The sequence below is a fragment of the Sorex fumeus genome, unplaced genomic scaffold (assembly GCF_029834395.1).
Source record: "Sorex fumeus unplaced genomic scaffold, SorFum_2.1 ptg000051l, whole genome shotgun sequence".
NCBI lineage: Eukaryota > Metazoa > Chordata > Mammalia > Eulipotyphla > Soricidae > Sorex > Sorex fumeus.
Window position 1 is genome coordinate 43419328 of NW_026606108.1, and position 5148 is coordinate 43424475.

General features: G+C 38.0%; 1 non-coding gene across 1 annotated transcript; it reads left to right on the forward strand.

The window, feature by feature from the left end:
- The first annotated feature begins 1393 nt into the window (after positions 1 to 1393).
- LOC130033243 (U6 spliceosomal RNA) lies at positions 1394 to 1500 on the forward strand. Its single transcript, XR_008793944.1, has one exon. It is a non-coding gene; the product is annotated as a U6 spliceosomal RNA (small nuclear RNA).
- Positions 1501 to 5148: the final 3648 nt, after the last annotated feature.

Below are 5148 nucleotides of genomic sequence, written 5' to 3' on the forward strand. Positions count from 1 at the left end.
AGAAGAGAATTTCTTCAGTATTTCAAGTGATCATGATGGAGAAAATAGAGAGAAAACCACATAACTTTTCAATAGACAAAACTAGATTCCAAATAGCACAGCAGGTAGGGCATTTATCTTCCATGAGGCCGACCAAGGTTTGATTCCTCTGTCCCTCTCAGAGAGCCCGGCAAAAGCTACTGAGAGTATCCCGCCCACATGGTAGAGCCTGGCAAGCTCCGAGGCATATTTGATATGCCAAATACAGTAACAATAAGTCTCACAATACTGGTGCCCACTACAGGAAATCGAGAACATCGGGAGGACAGTGCTGCAGTGCTACAGTGCTCCTTATTTGGTTGAGTAAAGCGAGCCAAAGCACGCAAAACTTTCTATGAAAGCAATTAAAAGAATTCTAAAGCTTTAAAGAAACATAGAACACAGGAAAAAATAGGGCATTATAATACACCACAAATAGGATATGTGATTATCTAACTTAAAAAGGAAGGAAAAACTTATCAGAAAAATCAACTGAGATTAAAAACAGTGGGTATAAGGGCTAGGGAGACAGCTCAGAAGTCAGGGCAATCTGCCTTACATGCAGACTCTAAAATCAGTCCCTAGCACTGCAAAACAGCCCCCACTCCCAATCACCAAGTCCTGATGAGTATTAGCCTCAAGTCCTCAGCTCTGCTGTGCCCAAAGGCGCCACATCTCTGGGCAGAACATTAAACTGTTTGACCTGATTGGCAGAGGGTCTTAGGGAGTGACCTCTGGCATTGTTATGAAATGTCCCTACCACTTAAAACGCCGAAATAAATTAAATACAGCACAATATGAAGACAGCAAGCTGAGATGAAAGGGCCCTAGAAAATATAATTAAGAATTACAAATGTTGGAAAGGTAATTTAGGAGTTAAGAAGTTTGTTTGCCTTGGAAGGTGCCTAGTTCCATCCCCAGCACCCTATAGGGTTCCTCAAGCACTACCAAGAGTGATCCCTTAGCAGAGGGCCAGGACTAAGTTACCACGTGGTGTGGCTCAAAAACAAACACACAAAATTTGAAGAAAATTCAAATTTAATAAGATCATCACCAAAATCTGTACTAGAGCTAGCAAAATCGGAGTTACCAATATTGAAAAGTGATTCCACATTTGGAAATTCTTTCTTTGGATAAAGCAGAAAAATAAGATCGGGTATAGAAAAGACGTGCAGCGAGGAAAAAGAAAAAAGAGATGTACTTGACAGTTACAGAATTCCTAAGAAGCAAGCAAGATTTCACACTGCCTATTGAGAAATGATGCCAGAGATAAACGGAGACAAAGCAAAATGTGATCACATGGTAGAGATTAAAGTAAGATCTAGGAGAAACTTCTCTACCAAAGTGATTTGTCATTTTTTAAAAGTATTATTAAGTGCTTGCTTCAGCAGCACATATACTAAAATTGGAACGATACAGAGAAGACTAGCATGGCCCCTTCGCAAAGATGACACGTAAACTCGTGAAGCATTCTATATTTTTGCGATAGCACAGCAGATAGGGCATTTACCTGCACTAGGCTGACTAGGGTTCCATTCCTAGCATCCCGTATGGTTCCCTGAGCACCGCCAGGAGTGATTCCTGAGTGCAGAGCCAGGAGTAACCCCTGTGCATCTCTGGATGTGACCAAAAAAAACAAACAAACAAAAGTATTATTAAATAAAAATACTTTATAAAAATATAAATATCATTTATTAAATTAAAAAGTATTTTTATTCAATATGTTAAAGTTACAGGTGAAGCCTTCACTGTACATGTGTAGGGCATATGCATCTGAGTGAGAAATAATTAAATGAGGGATGAAAGAAAATTTCCAGATGTGAGCACAAAATGGGTTAATGTCTAGAAATTTGATGGGTAAATGTACTATTAAAGATTTCAGCATTTACTGTGATGGATATTTGTCTACACACATTTTAATTTCACTAACTCACACTATGCAAAATTATAACTCTACTTTGTAGAAAAGAGACACAGAGATACACAAAACTATAGCCGGTACACAATGCTAGGTGTTCTTGTCCCAGAGCCAATCCTCCTCACCCCCACCTTATTTAAACATACAACCAAGACCACAACTAGATAAATCCTGGCAAAAATCAGCAGTTAGTTGGGTTTAAAAAAAAAAAGAGAAAAAGATCTGACGAAAATAGTCAAGCTAAAACAAAACAAAGAAGCAAGTTACTACAAGAAACAAAAATCAAACTGACCTAGATAGTTGATTTCATGAGAACAGCTGCACTCATGCACAGCAAATGAGTTCATTCCATTTAACCAGGGAAATGTACTTCTAAGATTCCAGCTTAATAAAATAACTGATTATTCATAAATATCAAAATACAATTCTTTGAAATAATTGTGCGTATGTCATGACAAATATAAATCCATGTATAGTATATATTAATAAATCAAACTATGCATTTTAGTATATTACTTATATGAAACACATATATAATCCATGTTAAATGGCATTTGTTGTTGGCATTTACAATGGAAAAAGATTCTAATGACATGATCAACAAATTAGTAAATTATTTTTATATGCATAATAAAATATTGCAGTTAATCATGACTTAAATCAGTATTTCTCAACCTTTTTCTGACTGTAGCCCATTTCCAACCTTCTTTCATGCCTTTGGTTCCACTGTCTACAGATAGGCTTCCAACCCATGTACCATAGTCCCCATTTCTATTATTTTTTCACTGGTGACCTCCTGGGGGTCCTGAATGCCCTGGGGCCCATTGGGAGGGCCATACATGTAGTTCCTAGTTGAGAAACACAGTTTTAGAAGACTTTTAATGTCATCGAAAAAAGTTTCAAAACAACCTGGATTTGAGCTATATTTAGACCAGTTATCAATAAGGCTATCGCCTTGTTTTATACATATCTCATTTAATATGTCATTTAATTTCTCAGCCACACCTTTTGACATTTAGGTCTATCTATTTTCAAAGGCCTCATTCATAGTATACTAAAGCAGCACAAATGATTTCCTTATTTTCACTTAAAAGTCACGTTCACTAGTGCATCACTGCTTCATTTCATAAAGATGTACAAATTGGGACCATCAGGGGGCAGGGCTTCAGAATCCTAGATGGGATTTGATAGAGTTTCTAGTATGGAAAGTGAACAGGATGAACTTGTATGTTTGAACACAATGAACTTGTATGTTGACATTGTATTTTCAATCCATCCAGCTGAACTTATCTTTGGCCCATACACTTTCACAACGTGGAGCAAAACATGAAATTTGTTGTTTTGTCTACATGTCACCTCACTAGAGCACTCTTGAAAAATGGAAATTATTAGCTGGCTATGTATGGAGAAACTCAATCCCAAACGTCCACTTCAGAATTCTGTAGACATAACAATCTTGCTGGTCATATTCCTGAAAAAAAGAGTTGGCGTGGTTTTCACTTTTGCCAATCACTCTCACCTTCGCTGGCAAGGTGATATCTAACAGTTCAAACAAGAATTGGAGAGAAAGCCAAGCTAGAGAACACAAAAGCATATTATCTAAACTGTTCCAAATGGACCCTTAAGCAATTTCTAAAAGGGAATTGTTGACTAACTTGCCTGGGATCTAAAAAACGTCTACCTAAATTTTTCTTTGTGTACATGCAGTTACACGCATTCCTCAAAATTATTCTTTGCCTTGGTTAACATCTCACACTAACTGCAGCACAGAGATATTTTTCTTTGCTTAGTTGAGAATTTGACTGTGGGCTCTAATTTTTTGGTCTAAGCTCCCAGTGAGTGACCACATCTTGCTGTCTGAGCATCATGATTTTTATGCTCTGAAAGTGGACTAAAACAGATGATAGTTGGCATCACATGGGACTGCTGAAGGCAAGGAAAGCAGTTGTAGATGAAGCCCTCAAGTGGGGTCGAGATTTGAAAGTCCATAAACATCCAGCTTTCAGCACAGAACTTTCTGATGTCTGATAAAAATCACCTTCTGAGAGGTTTTCAGGGACATATTCTGGGGATGGGATTTCAGTCTGGACTCCCTTGTTACCTAGTAAGCTATTGGGTTCTATCCGTACAATTGACCTCACTGAGTTATAGAACCCATGATAACATTTATTATTTTTGTAAACCCCTATACCCTTTATGATCTAATTTTTCTCTTGAGGTATCCCAAAGTTCAGGGTTAATCTCTAAAATAATTATTCTAACTCTTTCACTTCTTTGCTCCATTCTGCTTACATTTACTTGTCTGGCAAACATGAACCATAATTATACTCAAATGACATATATATATGTATATGTATATGTATATGTATATATATATATTGTCTTTTCTGCAAATACTTTATACAGGAGGGAATGAGGCATTAATGCTAATAGGAGTCACTTAAGTTTTCTTCTTTTTTATCTCAGATGGGCACATTTGTAAGATGACTCAGTATACTTTTTAAGAAGTTAGTAAATTATTTTCTCTGCTCTTTTAGACAGATATGTAAAAGTTTCTCTTCCCTCAAATCTCCACTACACCCTCCTCCCTTCTCTCTGGCTTTATTTTTCTAGGTTCTCCAATAAGATCATAAAAGGACTGTAGTTGCTGCTGTGTTCATGTGTATGCATTCCTAGGGTAAATGAATTCTCGGTGAGTGATTGAGTCCAGGAGATGTAATACACTCTATCTATATTTGGTTTGGGGGTTACACCCAATGGCTGTGTGCGCGGGGCTTACTTCTGGCTGTGAGCTCAGAAATCACTGTTAGACATACTTGGGAGACCATATGGGGTACCAGACTTGAATCTGTGTTGTGGCTTAACAGCTGCAAGCTAGGCAGGCACTTTTATGTTTGTACTACTTTTCTGGCCATACATATGGCATGGGCTGGAGCAATAGCACAGCAGGCAGGGCGTTTGTCTTGCATGAGGCCGACCCGGGTTTGATTCTTTCGTCCCTCTCAGAGAGCCCAGAAAGCTACTGAGAGTATCCCGCCCCCAAGGCAGAGCCTGGCAAACTCCCAGTGGCATATTCAATATGCCAAAATCAGTAACAACAATGGAGACATTACTGGCACCCACTTGAGCAAATCAATAAACAATGGGAGGACAGTGCTACAGTGCTACAGTGCTTCAGAAGGTAAAAGAAACAGTAATATTATAAATGTCAT